The following is a 20,297-nucleotide window of genomic DNA, read 5'->3' as shown; positions in this document are numbered from 1 at the left end:
ACAATACTTCTCGCCCTTACAATGGGGCCTAGCATACAACTGGATCTCAGTGAACATCTGTTAACTGTATGAGTGAATGTGCTGGCATCCATTAAAAAATATAGGAGTCACATTGAAGTTATAAAGGAAGAGTCTGTTCCAGAAGAAAAGCTGTTTCCATCCCCCTCACCTCGATTATATCCTTCTAAACCTTGACCTCCAATCTCACCTCGACATTAGCCTGATGTCAAGGGTTATCGTACCTGTTTTCCATCAGGGAAATGCATGTCAGCCTAATCACCCTAAAGTGACATACAATTCCTAGAGGGCAACATACCTCTTTGCTTCCTATAAAAATGTACCCCTTTAGGGTTGTGTGAAATGTAGATGTTCCAGTGATGGGTTCTAATGGTATTTCTTTGGTCTTTGACATAAGCAATCATGACCTAGCCAGAACCAAATAGACACAGTGGGAAGGAAAACACAGCTCTGTGTAAGTGGAGGGAAACAAGTGCGGATGAGGGTATCTTCTCTGCACCCCGTGTGTGTGTGTGTGTGTGTGTGTGCGCGTGTGTGTGCGCACGCTTAGTCAGTCAGTCGTGTCTGACTCTTCGTAACCCCATGGACTGTAGTCCACCAGGCTCTTCGTCCATTGGATTTTCCGGGCAAGAATACTGGAGTGGGTTGCCACTGCTTCCGTCAAGGGATCTTCCTGACCCAGGAACTGAATCTGAGTCTTCTGTGTCTCCTGCACTGCAGGTGGATTCTGTACTCACTGAGCCATCCGGGAAGCCCCCTGTGCACTCAGAATGGACTAACAAACGATGAACCTGATTTAGCCTGCTGCCTGGCAAATTCTTCATGCTTCTATTTCCTCTTCCTGTAACATCCTAAGCTCTAACTTCCTTAGGATAGGTGTACTACTTTATATCACAGAATGTTAGAGCCTGAGGTCACTTGGGAATAACTTAATCCATATCCAAATGTAGAAACCAAGGCCAGGTGAGATCAAGTGATTGGCCCCAGCTCACAGCTAATTGGGCTTCCCTGGTGGCTCAGACGATAAAGAATCTGCCTGCAATGCAGGAGACCTGGGTTCGATCCCTGGATCAGGAAGATCCCCTGGAGAAGGGAATGGCTATCGACTCCAGTATTCTTGTCTGGAGAACTGTATGGACAGAGGAGCCTGCCGGGCTACAGTTCATGAGGTCACAAAGACTCGAACATGACTGAGCGACCAATGCTTTCACGGCTCATTATTGGCGGGGCTGGAACCAGAGTTCCAGTCTCCAGAGCCTCGAGTCACTGTTCTTTCTGCCTCCACATACTGCAATGCTTGCCCTGTTGCTTAGCTTCTTACAGGTGCATGCATTATCTGCGTGTTAGTTCATACAGTTCTTGAGGACAGTGATAATAATTAGTCTCTCCCACAACGTTAGTTAGTTGTACATAAAGAAATACTTATGAAACGAAGGAATAGTCTGCCACCAGTCCAGAGCAGCTGCCACCCTCCCAGTCGTAATTCTTAGTAACTTCCTAGTTACCCCTCCCCCGTCATTCCCTGAACAGTTTAACACCTGCCTGTCTCTCTCTCCACCTGACTCCAGCTTTTCCTGGTGACTCCGACAAGCTCATAAATGACCCATCCGACACTCTGGCCACTCACTTTCCTGAACACCTCTCTTCCAGTGATCTTTCACTCCCCCCTCAGCTACCCATGCCCATGTTTGCATGGCTCTAAGCCTCGACTTTAAGCACTTCATTAGTTGACCGCCACCTCCGGTCTCCTTGTTCATGTCCTGCAGCACTCCGACCACCGTCCACCCGCGTTGGCCGCTCTGGTCCTTCAGCCCCACTCATTTCTCACTGTCCTTCTTCTCCCCGCTCTCTTCTTCATCCAGCCTCCACTCCCTGGGCCGCCACTGTCTTCTCTTGCCTGGGTGCATCTACTTTTTGTCTGTCAAGCTTGCCCAGAAAAACTACAATCCTGGTTAAAGCCAGTCCTCTGCCTACTTTGTCCTTACACCCAAGAAGTGGAACAAACCTGGTTAAAACTGTCATAACTGTGACTTTAGTTAAACCTATGGTCATCAATTGCAGGAGGGCCCTGGACAGGGCCCCGTAACTCTGCCTCCTTTGTCTGCCCTCAGTCTTCCAGACGCCCTATGCCCAGTGCTCCCTCTCATCTGAAACTCTCATCTACTGAGACACTGCGAAGAAAACAAAAAAACTAAAAAGAGAGCTAACAGCATCTTGTCCACTTATCTCATCTTCTCTCCTCTCCCAGCCTCCACACTGTAAGATGGATGAAGTATCTGTGCTCTCAATTATGGCTACAGTTTCTGTTTAGCCGATTCTCCATGTGTCTCACATTGCTTTTGCTTCAGGCTCTCTTATTAAGGATGTTTTGTAGAGTGGACAGCTTTGGGGATAGGAACGGTATCTTCCTTTGGAACCAACATCTGGGAAGCTTACTGAGCACTGTAACGAAGGCACTGTCCCTCTCTGGAGCAAAGGACAGGCATGTGTGTGCATGCATGCTCGGTCGCTTCAGTCATGACCTACTCTTTCAGACCTTGTGGACTGTAGTCTGTGAGGGTCCTCTGTCCATGGGACCCTCCAGGAAGAAATACTGGAGTGAGCTGCCATGGCCTCCTCCAGGGGATCTTCTTGATCCAGGGATAGAACCTGGGTCTCTTGCACTGCAGGCAGATTCTTTTAGACCCATCAAGAAAGCTCACAGGCATGTTTATTGTCCCATAAAAAAGATTCAGGTTCACTGAGTTCATACTTCCTTACCTGCAGCACATGTGCATGTGATTTTTGTCCTGTATTCTATTAATACAGTATATTACATTAATTGATTTTCAGATGTTAAACTAACTGCATTCCTGAAATAAGCCCAACTGACTCATGGGGTGTGTGTGTGTGTGTGTGTGTGTGCGTGTGTGTGTGTGTGTGTGTGTGTGTGTGTGTGTGTGTGTATAAAGTATATTTTAATGTTAATGTTGAACTCTTTTCGATATTATAAAATAATTTGATATTTTCAGATGTTAAACTATTTGGTAATTTGATATTTCCAGATGTTAAACTAACCTTGTATTCCTGAAATAAACCCAACTTGGCCACAGTATATATATCCCCTTCATGGACCCCTGCCTTGTCGTGGTGAAGGGGCTTATGAAAGAAGCTATGAGCCAGGCTCTGCAGGGCCACCCAAGATGGACGGGTCATAGCAGAGAGTTCTGACAAAACGTGATACATTGGAGGAGGGAATGGCAAACCACCCCAGTGTACTTGCGTGAGAACACCATGAACTGTATAAGAGGTCAAAAAGACAAGATGCCGAGAGACAAGTCCCCCAGGCCTGAAGGTGTCCAGTGTGCTACTGGGGAAGAGCAGAGGAGAATTCACGTAAGAATAAACACTGACATCATAGGAATCAGCAAAAGGAGACAGATGGGAATGGGTGAATTTAATTCAGAGGACCATTACATCTACTACTGCGGGCAAGAATATCTTAGAAGAAACAGAGTAGCCCTCGTGACCAACAGTCTGAAATACAGGACTTGGGTACAACCTCAAAAAGTACAGAATGATCTTGGTTCATTTCCAAGGCAAGCCAATCGACATTACAGTAATCTGAGTCTAGGATCCTGCCACCAATGCTGAAGAAACTGAACTCGATGAATTCTAGGAAGACCTAGAAGACCTCCTCGAACTAACACCAGAAAGAGATGTTCTATTCATTATCTGGGATTGGAATGCAAAAGTAGGAAATCAAGATATCTCTGGAGTAACAGACAAGTCTGGCCTTGGATAACAAAATGAAGCAAGGCAAAGGATAACTGAATTCTGCCAAGAGAATGCACTAGTCATAGCATATACTATTTTTCAACAACACAAGAGACAATTTTACACATGGATATCACCAAATGGTCAATACCAAAATCTAATCAATTACATTCTTTGTAGCTGAAGATGGAGAATTTGTACACATTCAGCAAAAACAAGACCTGGAGCTGACTGTGGCCCAGATCATCAGCTGCTTATAGCAAAATTCAGGCTTGAACTAGCCAGGTATGACTTCAATCAAATCCCGTATGAATTCACAGTAGAGGTAATGAATAGGTTCAAGGGACTAGATTGAGATAACAGTGTGCCTGAAGAACTATGGACAGATGCCTGTAATACTGTACAGGCGGTGGTAAACAAAACCATACCAAAGAAAAAGAAAAGCAAGAAGGCAAAGTGGTTATCTGAGGGGGTTTTACTAATAGTGTAAGAACAAAGAGAAGCGAAAAGCAAGGGAGAGAGGGAATCCAATTAAACGCAGAGTTTCAAAGAATAGCTAGAAGAAACAAGAAGGCCTTCTTCAGTGAACAGTGTTTAATATTAGAAGAAAACAACAAAGGGGGAAAGACCAGAGATCTCTTTAGGAAAATTGGAAACGTCAAGGGAGCATTCTGCCCAAAGATGGGCACAATAAGGATAAATACGGTGGAGACCTAGTAGATGCTGAAGAGATCAAGAAGAGATGGAAAGAATACAAGGAAGAACTGGATAAAAAAGATTGTAATGAACTGGATTACTCCAATGGTGTGGTTAGTCACCCAGAGCCAAATATTCTGGAGTGAGAAGTCAAGTGGGCCTTAGAAAGCACTGTTGTTAAAGATAGAGGATGCGATGAAATTCCAGCAGAACTATTCAAATCCCCAAAGGATGATGCCATCAAGGATTTGCATTCATTATGTCGGCAAATCTGGAAGAGCCAGCAGTGGCCACAGGACTGGAAAAGGTCAATCCTCATCCCAGTTCCCAAGAAGGGTAGTACCAAAGAATGTGCTAACCATCGGACAGTTGCACTCATCTCCCATGCTAGAAAGGTCACGCTTAAAATCTTGCATGCTAGGCTTCAGCATTATGCAAACCAAGAACTTCCAGATGTCCACGTTGGGTTCAGAAGAGTAAGAGGAACTAGAAAGCAAACTGCCAACATTCGCTGGATAATAGAGAAAGTTAAGGGAATCTCAGAAAGACAACTACTTCTGTTTCATCGACTACACTAAAGCCTTTGAATGAGATCATGACAAACTGTGGAAAGCTCTTAGAGAGATGGGAATACCAGACCATCTTGCCTGTCTCCTGAGAAACCTGTTTGCAGGGCTAGAAGCAACAGTTAGAACCCTGTATGGAACAATTGATTGGTTCGAGATCAAGAAAGGGGTATGGCAGGGCTGTCTGCTGTCACCCTGTTTGTTTAATCTATATGCTGAGCACATCATGAGGAACGCCAGACTGGATAAGCTACAAGCTGGAATCAAGATAGGTGGGAGAAACATCAATAATCTCAGATGTGTAGATGATACCACTCTAATGGCAAAAAGCAGAAAGGATCTGAAGAGGCTATTGATGAGGGTTGAGGAGGAGAGTGAAAGAGCCAGCTTAAGACTAAATATTAAAAAACTAAGATCATGGCACCCAGCCCCATTACTACATGGCAAATAGAAGGGGAAAAGGTGGAAGCAGTGACAGATTTACCCTTCTTGGGCTCCGAAATCACTGCAAACAGTGACTGCAGCCATGACGCCAGAAGATGATTGCTTCTCGGCAGGAAAGCAATGGCAAACCTAGACAGTGTGTTGAAAAGCAGAGGCATTACTCTGCTGACAAAGGTCTGTATAGTCAAGGCTATGATCTTCCCAGTGGTCATGTATGGTTGTGAGAGCTGGGCAGTAAAGAAGGTAGAATGCCAAAGAATTGATGCCTTTGAACTGTAGTGCTAGAATTGGACAGCAAGGAGATCAAACCAGTCAATCTTAAGGGAGATCAACCCTGAACATTCACTGGAAGGACTGATGCTGAAGCAGAAGCTCAGTATTTTGGTCATCTGATGCGAACATGACTCAATGGAAGTCCCTGATGTTGGGAAATACCTGCTTCTGTTACGTCCATAGCGTTTCTATCCTTTATTCTGTCCATCTTTGCATGAAATATTTCCTTGTATCTCTAATTTTCTTGAAGAGTCTCTAGTCTTGCCCATTCTATTGTTTTTCTCTATTTCTTTGCACTGATCACTGAGGAAGGCTTTCTCATCTCTCTTTGGAGATATTCTTTGGAACTCTGCATTCAAGTGGGTATAGCTTTCCTTTCCTCCTTTGCCTTTTGCATCTCTTCTTTTCTCAGCTATTTGTAAGGCCTCCTCAGACAGCCATTTTGCTTTTTTGCATTTATTTTTCTTGGGGATGGTCTTGATCCCTGCCTCCTGTATAATGTCATGAACTGCTGTCCGTAGTTCTTCAGGCACTCCGTCTATCAGATCTGATCCCTTGAATCTGTTTGTCTCTTCCACTGAATAATCATAAGGGATTTGATTAAGGTCATACCCGAAAGGCCTTATGGTTTTCCCTACTTTCTTAAACTTAAGTCTGAATTTGGCAATAAGGAGTTCATGATCTGAGCCACAGCCAGCTCCTGGTCTTGTTTTTGTTGACTGTATAGAGCTTCTCCATCTTTGGCTGCAGAGAATATAATCAATCTGATTTTGGTGTTGACCATCTGGTGATGTCCATGTGTACAGTCACCTCTTGTGTTGTTGGAAGAGGGTGTTTGCTATAACTAGTGCGTTCTCTTGGCAAAACTCTGTTGGCTTGTGCCCTGTTTCATTTTGTACTCCAAGACCAAATTTGCCTGTTGCGCCTGGTATTTCTTAAGTTCCTGCTTTTGCATTCCAGTCCCCTATGATGAAAAGGACATCTTTTTTGAGTGTGTGTTCTAGAAGGTATTGTAGGTCTTCACAGAACTGTTCAACTTCAGCTTCTTCAGCATTACTGGTTGGGGTGTAGACTTAGATTGCTGTAATATTGAATGGTTTGCCTTGGAAACAAACAGATCATTCTGTCATTTTTGAGACTGCACCCAAGTACTACATTTTGGACTCTCTGTTGACTATGAGGGCTAATCCATTTCTTCTAAGGGATTCCTGCCCGCAGTAGTGGATATAATGGTCATCTGAGTTAAATTCACCCATTTCTGTCCATTTTTGTTCACTGATTCCTAAAACATCAATGTTCACTCTTGCCAGCTCCTGTTTGACCACATCCAATTTGCCTTGATTCATGGACCTAACATTCTGGGTTCATATGCAGTATTGTTCTTTACAGGATTGGACTTTACTTCCATCACCAGTCACATCCACAACTGGGTAATGTTTCTGCTTTGGCTTAGCCTCTTCATTCCTTCTGGAGCTTTCTCTGCTCTTCTGCAGTAGCATATTGGGCACCTACCGGCCTAGGGAGTTTATCTTTCAGTGTCATATCTTTTTGCCTTTTCATATTGTTTATGGGGTTCTCAAGGCAAGAATACTGAAGTGGTTTGCCATTCCCTTCTCCAGTGGACCACATTTTGTCAGAACTCTCCACCATGACCTGTCCGTCTTGGGTGGGTCATGGTCCACAGGGTTGCTAAGAGTTGGACACAAGTGGGTGAATGAACAACATATATATATATATATATATATATATATATATATATATATATATACACTGTGCTTAGTTGCTCAGTCATGTCTGACTGTTTGGGACCCTTTGGACTGTAGCTCACCAGGCTTCCCTGTCCATGGGATTTTCCAGGCAAGAATACTGGAGTGGGTTGCCATTTCCTCCTCCAAGGGATCTTCCTGACTCAGGGATCAAACCTGCATCTCCTGTGTCTCCTGAATTGCAGGTGGATTCTTTACCCACTGAGCCATCAGGGAAATCATATATATATATACACAATTTTTATGTATTATACATACATATGTATTTTAATGTTGAACTTGATATTTTGCTAAGGATTTTAAAATATTTGTCCATGAAGAATTGTTCTGTAGCTTTTTTTTTTTTCTTCTTGTGAGGTCTTTGTCTGGCTACGGTATTGGGGGTAACACTGGCCTCATAAATTGGAAAGTGTTCTCTTTTTCATCTTCTGAAAGAGTTTATGAAAGGCTAGTACTATTCCTTCTTTAAACATTTGATAGAATTCATTGGTAAAGCCATTTGGGGGAGATTCTGTTTGTGAGATTTTAAATCACTAATTCAATATATTGTTGTTTTTGTTCAGTTGCTTAGTCTTGTCTGATTCTGTGACCCCAAGGACTGCAGCATGCCAGTCCTCCTTATCCTTCACTATCTCTCAAAGTTCGCTTAAACCCATGTCCACTGAGTTGGCGATGCCGTCCAACCATCTCATTCTCTGTTGCCAGCTTCTCCTCCTGCCTCAGTCTTTCCCAGCACAGGGTCTTTTCCAGTGAGTCGGCTCTTCCCATCAGGTGGGCAAAATATTGGAGCTTCAGCATCAGCCCTTCCAAAGAATAGTCAGGTCTGATTTCCTTTAGGATTGACTGGTTTGATCTCCTTGCCATCCAAGGGACTTCAAAAGTCTTCTCCAGCACCACTTTCAAAAGCAATTAAAATTCTTTACTTGTAGGTTTAATCAAATATTCTTTCTTCTTGAGTTGGTTTTGTGTACTTCTAGAAATTTGTTCACTTAATCCAAGTTTTTTAATTTGTTGGCATCAAGTTGTCAATAATATTCCCTTGTTTAATTGCTCAGTCACGTCTGACTCTTTTGTGACCCCATGGACTATAGCTCTCCAGGCTCTTCTGTCCATGGGATTTCCCAGGCAAGAATATAAGAATGAGTTGCCATTTTGTCCTCCAGATAATATGCCCTTAGAATACTTTTAATTTCTGTAGGGTTGCTAGCAATACCCTTTGTTTATTCCTGATGTTGATAATTAGTGCCTTTTCTCTTGTTTCCTTAGTCAGTCTAGTTAAGGATTTGCCAATTTTGTTGCTCTTTTCTAAGAACCAAATTAAAGTATTTTGTCTATTGTTTTTCTAACACTTATCATTTCACTCCTTCTTCTTGCTTTGGGTCTCTTTTGCTCGTTGATTTTTAGTTTTTTTAGGGGGAATCTTAGATTTTTTATTTAAGACCTTTTTTCTTCTGATATAAGAATCTAAAGCTATATACTTCACTCTAAGGACTGTTATAGATCCATCCCATAACTTTTGATATGTTGTGTTTTTGTTTTCATTCAGTCCAACTTATTCAATTTCCCTTACAATTTCATCTTTAACTCACTGGTTATCTAGCAGGGTGTTGCTTCCAAATTTGTGGTATTTTCTCAGATTTATTTGTTATGGATCTCTAATTTCATTGTGATCAAAGGATGTACTTTGTATAAATTAAATATGCTTTACTTTATTGGAACTTATTTTGGACTCCAGTGTATGGTCTCTCCTAGAAAGTGTTCCATGTGAACACTTGAAAAAAAATGTGTATGTTGCAATTATTGAGTGGAGTGTTCTATAAATACTAGTTAATGCAAGTTGATTGACAGTGTTGTTAAAAGTCTTCTAAAGTTGTACTCTCAATTATTTAAAGTTGTTGAAATTTCTGTTATTGATTATCTATTTCTCCTTTCATTTCTGTTGGGTTTTGTTTCATACCTTTTGGGAGTTGGTTCTTAGATGTATATATAATTGTTACATCTCCTAGATATTTCAACCTTTTATCAAAATGTCTTCAGTAAGACCATATTGTTTATCCATTCCATAAATAATAGCTTACATAGATAGCTAAACTCAACCTCCCACTCCAGCCATCCTCCAAAACCCTCCTCCTAGCAACCATAAGTCTGTTTTCCATGTCTATGTGTCTGCTTTTGTTTTGTAAATAGGTTCATTTGTGTTATATATGAGTTTCACATGTAAGTGATATCACATGGTATTTGTCTTTTTCTGACTTATTTCACTTGGTATGATAATCTCTGCTACTGCTAAGTCGCTTCAGTCGTGTCCAACTCTGTGCGACCCCATAGGTGGCAGCCCAACAGGCTCCCCTGTCCCTGGGATTCTCCAGGTAAGAACACTGGAGTGGGTTGCCATTTCCTTCTCCAATACATGAAAGTGAAAAGTGAAAGTGAAGTCGCTCAGTCGTGTCCGACTCCTGGCGACCTCATGGACTGCAGCCCACCAGGCTCCTCCATCCATGGGATTTTCTAGGCAAGAGTACTGGAGTGGGGCACCATCGCCTATCCATGTTACTGCAGATGGTATTACTCATTCTTTTTGTTTGTTTGTTTTTATGGCTGAGCAGTATTCCATTGTATATATGCACGACATCTTCTTTATCCATTCACCTGTTGATGGACATTTAGATTGCTTCCATGTCTTGGCTGTTGTGAATAGTGCTTCTGTGAACATAGGGGTGCATGTATCTTTTTGAATGACTATTTTGTCTGGATATACATCCAGGAGTGGGATTGCTGATGATACCGCAATTCTATCTTCAGCTTCCTAAGGAACCTCCCTGTTGGTTTTGTGGTGGCTGCGCCCATTTACATTCCCCTGTGTCTGTTTTTCACACGTTGTATCTTCTCCATCCTTTACTTTCTACCTACTTATATCCTTGAATTTCAGTGTGTCTCTTGCTGACCTGTGACACAGAGTCAGATCTTGGTGTTTTATTCAGCCTGATAAAATCTGCCTTTTCAGTAGGGTGTTCAGTCCGATCACATTTAATGTGCTTATCGATACAGTCACATTTTCTTTTTGCCATTTTCTACATCTCAAGCCTTTTTTTATTCCAACGAAGTAATGAAATCATGAAGCGCCAATACATCTGTAAACTACTCAAACAATTCTCACCAAATAAAATATGCACAATACAGAAAAATAGAAAAAAAGGATTCATATTTCTTTCACTCAAAACTTTATTTAATGTTGCAGTCTATTTTCTTGTATGGTCTTCCCTGGTGGCTCAGTGGTAAAGAAACCCCCTGACAATGCAGGAAATGCAGGCTTGATCCCTGGGTCAGGAAGATCCCCTGAAGAAGAAATGGCAACATACTCCAGTATTCTTGCCTGGGGAAATCCAATGGACAGAAGAGCCTGGTGGGCTACAGTTCATGGGGTCACACAAAGTCAGATATGACCAGGTGACTAAACAACAAATATTTCCTTTCAGAGCTCAAACAATTTTTTTTTTGGCTTGGTTTTTCAGAGTTTATATCAAACTCTGTATACAACTGTATATTTTTACCTCAGGCAGTCTATTATATGCATTTTCCATGTATTTCAACCACAGTGGAGCAATTACCAGCAGAAATAATTAAAGCAGTTAAGCAGAGACCCCCTCAGAAGAGCTTTTGACTCAGTGAAATGGTTCCAAGGGCCCTGTTGTTGAAATAATTGCTCTTGCCAAAGAACTGGACAGGTCCAGGGTTGGTTTGGAAGACAAGATGACTGACCAGCACTTGGTCATCACCAGTCTTGGTTTTACTTGGTTTTCAGTTTCTTTCTTTGTGAAACATAATAAACAAAAGGCATTTTTTCCTATATGTTGGTAAAGTCTACATGTAAAATGGCTGTATTTAGTGTCTGGAGAGTAGCATGAACTATTTTTTTCCTGTAGATTGGTATCTCACATGGTATGAAGCTTATTGATTTAATTATATTTTAATGTTTTGTCTGCTTGTCTATTAGTTTTTAAATGGTACATCTGCCAATTTCTCTATGGAGTCCCATTAAATTTTGCTTTATGTAGTTAAGTGCATGCAAGTTTATGAATATATCATGGGGGATAGTTCCTTTTATGATTCCTACAAATCACATCTTTATCTCAATTAATCCTTCTTGCTTAAATTACATCTGGTATTAATGTTACTAGAGGAACAATTTTTTGGTTAGTATTTTCTCGGTATATAGTTTTCTTTAGTCGCCTTTCCTCACACTTCTTCTATGTTCTAACCATGTATCTTGCAAACAGCATATAGTTGGGTTTCTTTAAAAATCCAGTCTGAATGATTTGTTGTGTTATTGTTGCTTTTGGGGATCCAATTGGCACAGATGGTAAAGAAACTGCCTGCAATGCAGAAGACCTGGGTTTGATCCCTGGGTCAGGAAGATCCCCTGCAGAAGGGAATGGCAATCCACTTCAGTATTCCTGTCTGGAAAATCCCATGGACAGAGAAGCCTGGTGAGTTATAGTCCACGGGGTTGCAAAGAGTTGGACACAACTGAGCAACTTTTTCTTTTTGGTGTTGTTACTTTTTAAAAGACAGGCCTAAACCATATATATTTTTTGTGATTAATAATATCACCGACTCGATGGACACGAGTTTGGGTGAACTCTGGGAGTTGCTGATGGACAGGGAGGCCTGGCCTGCTGCAATTCATGGGGTCGCAAAGAGTCAGACAAGACTGAGTGACTGAACTGAACTGAACTGAATATACTTGGACTTCTTTCTACAATCTAATTGGAGTTTCCTATTTATCATAACTTTAGTTTGCTTTTTTTTCTTTCTTGTCTGCTAACCTGGACTTTTCTCTAGGTCATTTTATTTTTCTCTCTCTATAGGTTTAGAAGGTACACATTCTATTTCTCTTATTTTGGTGAATCTCCTTCTAGGTTTAGTAAGTATATCACTAGCGGATCCTGTCATATTCAAGGCTGCCATAACCTTTTAAAAAGACTTTTATATTTGGGATGATTCCCTGGTTATAGATACCTATTCCCCACTATAAAATTGAGAACTCCAATTCCCTGCCTCCCTTGCAGCTAGGATGTAGGCCTATACCACTGGCCCTGCTAACCAGAAGCACAAGTGGAAACGTGAGGGTGTTAGGATATAAGCTCTGCATGTGGCTCCCACTGTCCTTGTGTAGGAAGAGGCCAACATCCAGTTTGTGGAGGTGGCCGTGGCTGCAAGACTAAGTTTCTGACACAGAACTGGCATTGATGCTGATGGTGGGAGCAGATAAAGAGAGGTTGAGCTAACATTTGGTGCTTATTGGGAACAGCAGCAGTATCTTTATCACACTAGCTCTATCACACGGTTTAGAGCACTTTTTCTAGAAGCTCAGCCCAAGCTTGTTTTTTTCAGCTCTCTCAGTGACTCTGGGAGCCGCAGAAGGTCAATTTAAGAAACTCTTGCTTGGATTTTTTTGTTTGAAACAAAAAACTTTTACTAATGTAGTAGCTTGTCAAATTTAAAACTACCTCACTCCTTCTGAATAAAAAAAAGTCATGCTTAACTCAGAAGTCCTTTCTGCCAGCATCTACAGCATTTTGGCTTCCCTAGTGGTTCAGTTGGGAAAGAATCTGCTTGCAACACAGGAGACCCAGGTTCGATCCCTGGGTTGGGAAGATCTCCTGGAGAAGGGAATGGCAACCCACTCCAGTGTTCTTGCTTGGAGAATTCCATGGACAAAGGAGCCAGGCTGGTTACAGTACATGGGATCACAAAGAGTCAGACAGTCGCACAGTGAGACTTTTTTTCGTCACATTTTGAAGGGCTAATAACTTAATTTCACAGGGTTTTAAAATCCCCAAATACTAGTCTTTAAAAAAAAAATACTGTTGATTTGGATTAACCAAGATATCCAGTGATTTATTTGTTTATTCTTCCTTCTCCCACTCACTCACTCATTCCTTTGGGGTTCAGCTTTTTTCATGTTGGAGTGTATTCTTTTGTATTTTTTTCAATGACCATCTGTAAGTCCTAAATTTAAAAATGTGTTTATTCTGTTCTTCCTCTTGAGAAAAATGATTTAGCTAGGAATGAAGTTCTAGCTTCTCAGTTATGGACTCTCAATACACTGCAGATATTTTCAATGTCTTCTGTAGCCAATTGTTGCTAATAAATTTGCTAACGGGATGGCTGTCATTCCTTTTAAATAAGTTCACTTTTCTCAGTGGTATCTTTGAACGTTTCTTACTTGGTAAGAAACACCAAGTCTTTGGTATTCTCTAATTTCACTCTTATGCATGGGTCTCAATTAAAAAAAAAAAAATTGCCACTTGAGCCTAAGCATCTTCCTTTGATCTGATAACTCATTTCTCATTAAGTCTGACAAATTCTCACACATTATTGCTATGGAGACTGCTTCTCCTTCATACTTTATTTCCTCATCTCCAGAAACACTTTCATATGTATATGAGGTCTTCCAATTCTATGCTCTAGGTCCCTGAACATACCTTTGCTGCTTTGGCAATTTCTTTTATGCATTTTCCATATATTTCAGGTTCATCTTAAAAATCATTTTATCATATAAGGATTATCTGCTCAAAAGTTATCAGTAGTTGTCTATCTCCTACAACATAAACTAGGAAGCTTTTGGCTTTCCAGGTCCTTGTATATTCAGGCCCTACTAAGGGCACATCTATCTTTGGGCCCCAGTTTCCCAACCCTAAAAGGTTACTGAAAAATTTAAAGGACATAACCCATGTAAAGTGCTGGTAAATACCCACCACACTGTAGCACAGCAAGCAACTTGAGTGTGGTTGCCTAGCTCACAGTTATTACCCAGGTGGTCACAGCTACATGATATCTTTCCTTCCATCATTTTAGACATGAATTCTGGATGTGGTCCACTGGAGATGGGAATGGCAAACCACTTCAGTATTCTTGCCTTGAGAAGCCCATAAACAATATGAAAACTCAAAAAGATATGACACTGAAAGATAAAATCCTTAAGCCGGTAGGTGCCCAATGTGCTACTGCAGAAGAGTGGAGAAATAGCTCTAGAAGGAATGAAGAGGCTAAGTCAAAGCAGAAACAACACCCAGGTGTGGATGTGACTGGTGATGGAAGTAAAGTCCGATGCTGCAAAGAACAATACTGCATATGAACCCAGAATATTAGGTCCATGAATCAAGGCAAATTGGAAGTGGCCAAATAGGTGACCAAGAGTGAACATTGACATATTAGGAATCAGTGAACAAAAATGGACAGGAATGGGTGAATTTAACTCAGATGACCATTATATCTACTACTGTGGGAAAGAATCCCTTAGAAGAAATGGAGTAGCCCTCACAGTCAACAAGAGTCTGAAATGCAGTACTTGGATGCAGTCTCAAAAATGACAGAATGATCTGTTTGTTTCTAAGGCAAACCATTCACTATTACAGCAATCCAAGTCTACACCCCAACCAGTAATGCTGAAGAAGCTGAAGTTGAACAGTTCTATGAAGACCTACAAGACCTTCTAGAACTAACACTCAAAAAAGATATCCTTTTCATCATAGGGGACTGGAATGCAAAAGTAGGAAGTCAAGAGATACCTGGAGTAACAGGCAAGTTTGGCCCTGGAGTACAAAATGAAGCACAGCACAGGCTAGCAGAGTTTTGCCAAGAGAATGCACTGGTCATCGCAAACACCCTCTTCAAAGAACAAAAGAGACAGCTCTACACATGGTCACTGGATGGTCAATACTGAAATCAGATTGATTCTATTCTTTGCAGCCAAAGATGGAGAAGCTCTATACAGTCAACAAAAACAAGACCAGGAGCTGACTGTGGCTCAGATCATGAACTCCTTATTGCCAAATTCAGGCTTAAATTTAACAAAGTAGGGAAAATCACAAGGCCTTTCAGGTATGACCTATCAAATCCCTTAATGATTATTCAGTGGAAGAGACAAATAGATTCAAGGGATTAGATCTAATAGACAGAGTGTCTGAAGATCTATGGGCGGAGGTTTGTAGCATTGTAAAAGAGGCAGTGATCAAGAGCATCACCAAGAAAAAGAAATGCAAAAAGGCAAAATGGCTGTCTGAGGAGGCCTCACAAATAGCTGAGAAAAGAAAAGAAGCTAAAGGCAAAGGAGAAAAGGTAAGGTATACCCATATGAATGCAGAGTTCCAAAGAATAGCAAGGAGAGATAAGAAAGCCTTCCTCAGTGATCAATGTAAAGAAATAGAGGAAAACAACAGAATGGGAAAGACTAGAGATCTCGTCAAGAAAATTATAGGTACAAGGAAATATTTCATGCAAAGATGGGCACAATAAAGGACAGAAACGGTATGGACCTAACAGAAGCAGAAGATACTAAGAAAAGGTGGCAAAAATACACAAAAGAACTATACAAATGAGCCAGATAACCATGATGGTGTGATCTCTCACCTAGAGCCAGACATCCTGGAATGTGAAGTCAAGTGGGCCTTAGAAAGCATCACTACGAACAAAGGTAGTAGAGGTGATGGAATTCCAGTTGAGCTATTTCAAATCCTAAAAGGTGATGTTGTGAAAGTGCTGTACTCAATATGCCAGCAAATTTGGAAATTTCAGCAGTGGCCACAGGACTGGAAAAGGTCAGTTTTCATTCCAATCCCGAAGAAAGGCAAAGCCAAAGAATGCTCAAACTACCGCTCAATTACACTCATCTTACATGGTAGCAAAGTAATGCTCAAGATTCTCCAAGCCAGGCTTCAACAGTACGTGAACTGTGAACTTCCAGATGTACTAGCTGGTTTTAGAAAAGGCAGAGGAACCAGAGATCAAATTGCCAACATCCACTGGATCATCAAAAAAGCACGCGAGTTCCAGAAAAACAACTACCTCTACTTCATTGACTACACCAAAGCCTTTCACTGTGTGGATCACAACAAACTGTGGGAAATCCTTAAAGAGATGGGAATACCAGACTATCTTACATGCCTCCTGCAAAATCTGCATGTAAGTCAAGAAGCAACAGTTAGAACTGGACATGAACAACGGACTGGTTCCAAATTGGGAAAGGAGTCCATCAAGGCTGTATATTGTTACCTTGCTTATTTAACTTATATGCAGAGTACATCATGCAAAACGCTGGGCTGGATGAAACACAAGCTGGAATCAAGATTTCCTGGAGAAATATCAATAACCTCACATATGCAGATGATACCACAGAAAGCAAAGAGGAACTAAAGAGCCTCTAGATGAAAGTGAAAGAGGAGAGTGAAAAAACTGGCTTAAAACTCAGCATTCAAAAACCTAAAATCATGGCATCGGGTCCCATCACTTCATGACAAATAGATGGGAAACATTGGAAACAGTGACAGACTTGATTTTCTTGGGCTCCAAACCATGACTACAGCCATGAAATTAGGAGACACTTGCTTCTTGGAAGAAAAGCTATGACAAATCTAGACAGCATATTAAAAAACAGAGAAGTTACTTTGCCAACAAAGGTCCGTACAGTCAAAGCTGTGGTTTTTCCAGTAGTCATGTATGGATGTGAAAGTTGGACCATAAACAAGGCTGAGCACCAAAGAAATGATGCTTTGAACTGTGGTGTTGGAGAAAACTCTTGAGTCCCTTGGACTGCAAGGAGATCCAACCGGTTAATCCTAAAGGAAATCAATCCTGAATATTCATTGGAAGGATTGATGCTGAAGCTGAAGCTCCAATAGTTTGGCCACCTGACAGGAAGAGCCAATTCACTGGAAAAGATCCTTATGGTGGGAAAGATTGAAGGCAAGAGAAGGGCATGACAAAGGATGAGATGGTTGGGTGGCATTACCGACTCAATGAACATGAATTTCAGCAAACTCTGGGAGACGGTGAAGGACAGGGAAGCCTGGTGTGCTACAATCCATGGGGTTGCAAAGAGTTGGTCACAACTGAGCAACTGAATAACTGTATGGAAGCTATCATCAATTCTCAGATCCTGCTATTGTCAGTTCTCAGATCCTGCTTGTTGTAGTAATTGGCTGAAGCATGGGCACAGGAGTCTAGCCTAACTTATTAGTTATTTCTTGATACTTTTAAAATTTGAGGTTTCCTTTTGAAAAGGAAATAGACGGCAGAGTACTTAAGATGTGAGTTCAGAGGCTGGGTGCAGTAAAGGAGAATGAAAGTGACAGCTAGAAAAGGATGGGGTGACAAGAGCTGGAGAGAGGTTACTGATACCATTCTAGCTCTTGGCCTCATCAGCTTTAATTACAGAAGACTTTTCAATACTATAGATTTAATATTCAAATATTTATATATATATAGGCTGGAATAATCTTATAATAAAGAGATAAAAATTATTGTCAGAATTTGAATATAACCCTTATTTAATCCTATTGCTAAATTACATAGATTTCTTATTCCTATTTTTCAGAATGACTGTTACCCTCTGTTCTGATAATGGAAATGTAGTTGCTACAATAACATTATATTTGAACGGTTCTGCAGAGTTCCTACAGCCTTTCATATCATTATCTTATTTGGTTGTATGAGATGTGTAGGCCAGATAATGTTATGCTTAGTTTTTACAAATGGTGAAATTAAGACATAAATTAAATGGTGGTTAGGGTGGAGGAGGGTTAGATCTGACCTGGATATTAAACATTATCTATCAGGAGAGTTTGGAGCCTTCTATTTGCAAGGGTGTCGGGGATGGTGACTTATAAAATACTTTCATCAACTATTATTACTTAGAAAACTTCAGAAGAGCCCTGAAAAGTTTCACTAGCTCAAGCCTAAAATCTATTAAAATGCATCTTTGGCCCATGATATTTGTTCACATTCTCAAAGGCATTTGTTTTCCCAAAAGTGAATCTTTGCCTTGTTCCTAATCAAGTTCCTGTTGTGCTTTTCAATTCTAGAACTTAAACTTAGAAGAGGTTATTGGGAGTGGGTTGCTGGGATAGGGTGACGTATTAATAATTCCTGGCTAGACATCCAGAGGGCTTAATAGGCTTGTGTATGAATGAGAGTAAATTCTTACATTCCTGGACTAGGAACTCTGTAGTGGACACAGCACATGGGTAACTGTTTATACCGGCAACTTGTGATCAGAAGTACTCCAGTAATATTACCACGGCATCTCTGTTTTGAACTCAAGTGTTTTCACAGTGTTAACTCCTTTACCTTCACTGAACTGAAAGGAGAGACTGGGTGGCAAACAGTATCCCTATTTAACATGCAGGAGTTGATGAAGGGGCGAGAGGTACTGAGGATGCAAAGCAAGAGCTGTTCGGTTTCATCATGAGTGTTACCTCGCAGTTGCGCAAATCTCTTCATTTTACGTAGGAAATATAATTTATGATGAGAAATGTCATTAGACAAGAAACTGTACAGAATCGAACTTTTGGTATGTCAAAAAATACTGGAAGGATCAGGCTATCAATCAGCGGTGCTTTTCGTTTTGCACTCTGATACTTTCCTTTTTTATGGGGCTAAAAGAAGCTTTTTTGTAATAAGCGTAGAACTACAAGACACTGACATTCTTGGCATAGGTTCCCTTTTTTCCTGCTTGCCATTAGACCAAAATCGATCCTCTAAATAAGTCTGTCCCAAGAGACACAATTGATGCAGGGAACAGAGAACTTTCTAAAACCAAGCCTGACGTCACACATTTGTGTTCTAACCATCTGTACCTTTCATTAACCGAGGGCTGGAGTCGCCCGGGCGGACAGACACAGGCGCACAGCAGTCTTCTCCCACACAAGCCTGGAATGGCAACAGAGTGCGGCTGCCGAAGAAAGAAAAGCCGTTTCAGAGCTGTGGGGTGGCGTGGGGGCGTGTATAGCAGGGTGAGGGAGTCATTCCTCTCCTCCTCCATCCAAGGATGCATCCAGCACATCTCTCTCTCTCTTTTTTTTAATTGATTTCTCTCGAGTGGGAGGCAAAACCCTTCAGATGAGAAAGAAGAAAGAGGGCGGAAAAAAAAAAAAATGCAAGCCAGGCAGGAGGCTTTGGGGGGAGAGAACCATCATCGCCTTGCTTCGGATTGGAACTGTGGGGCAGAGAGAAAGACTCGGGCGTCCACAGCCAGTTTGGCTGCAGAGATGCTGCCGTTCCGCCCAGAAGGCCGGCGTCGTCGTCCCCTCCCCCGCCCACGGGTGCTGCGCCCCCCGGGGGAGGGCAGCCATCCCCGGACGCCCCCCTTTTCTAACCTCCTCAGGTGCGGAGGGCCAAGGGTCGGAGAGAAGAGAGCTCCTTCTCCTTCGACGTGTCAGACTCGGCCACTTGGCTCGGCCCCTTCCCCTCCGGCCTCTGCCCTCCCGCGCGGCCACCCGAGGGGGGACAGCCGCCTCCCGGGGACCACGTCTCAGCCCGCTCCCTCGGGTTTTGTGCACCCCGAGGAAGCCCAGACGTGAGAGTCGGCTTGGCCCCCGTGCCCTCGCCGCTCCCGGGAAGGCGGCAGGGCCCGAGCGCCCCCCACCCCTCACGCCCTTTCCAGCCCCTCACCCGGTCCCCGCAGCCTCCTCAGGCTTTGAAGGGGGCGGGCGTCTGCCCGGCTCCCCTCCCGCGCGAGCCGGCGGGCAGTCACTGACGGAGCCGGGACCCGCACCCCCGGCCGGGCTCCGCCCCCCGCGCCCCGGGCGCGCGCCCCGGCACCTGGCCGCCCCTCCCCCGGCTCCGCGCGCCTCTCCCTCACACCCGCCCCCCGCCCGGCGCTCGCGGCTCCGCGCCCACCCTCGCCGCTTCCTGCCCGGCCCCGCCCCGTCCGGGAGGCGGGGCCCCGGGCGAGCGCGGCGGCGTGGCCAATGGGCGCCCGGCTTACTCTGGCCTC

The 20,297-nt window shown here is 42.6% G+C and overlaps 1 long non-coding RNA gene across 1 annotated transcript; it reads right to left on the bottom strand.

The window, feature by feature from the left end:
• Positions 1-10,723: 10,723 nt before the first annotated feature.
• Positions 10,724-20,224, bottom strand: LOC138428210 (uncharacterized). The gene is made up of 3 exons (XR_011252345.1): positions 19,678-20,224; positions 19,159-19,253; positions 10,724-10,892 (listed from the first exon to the last, which is right to left on the bottom strand). It is a non-coding gene; the product is annotated as an uncharacterized lncRNA (long non-coding RNA).
• Positions 20,225-20,297: the final 73 nt, after the last annotated feature.

This window comes from Ovis canadensis, chromosome 1, assembly GCF_042477335.2.
Source record: "Ovis canadensis isolate MfBH-ARS-UI-01 breed Bighorn chromosome 1, ARS-UI_OviCan_v2, whole genome shotgun sequence".
NCBI lineage: Eukaryota > Metazoa > Chordata > Mammalia > Artiodactyla > Bovidae > Ovis > Ovis canadensis.
This window is presented reverse-complemented; position numbering and strand designations above follow the sequence as displayed.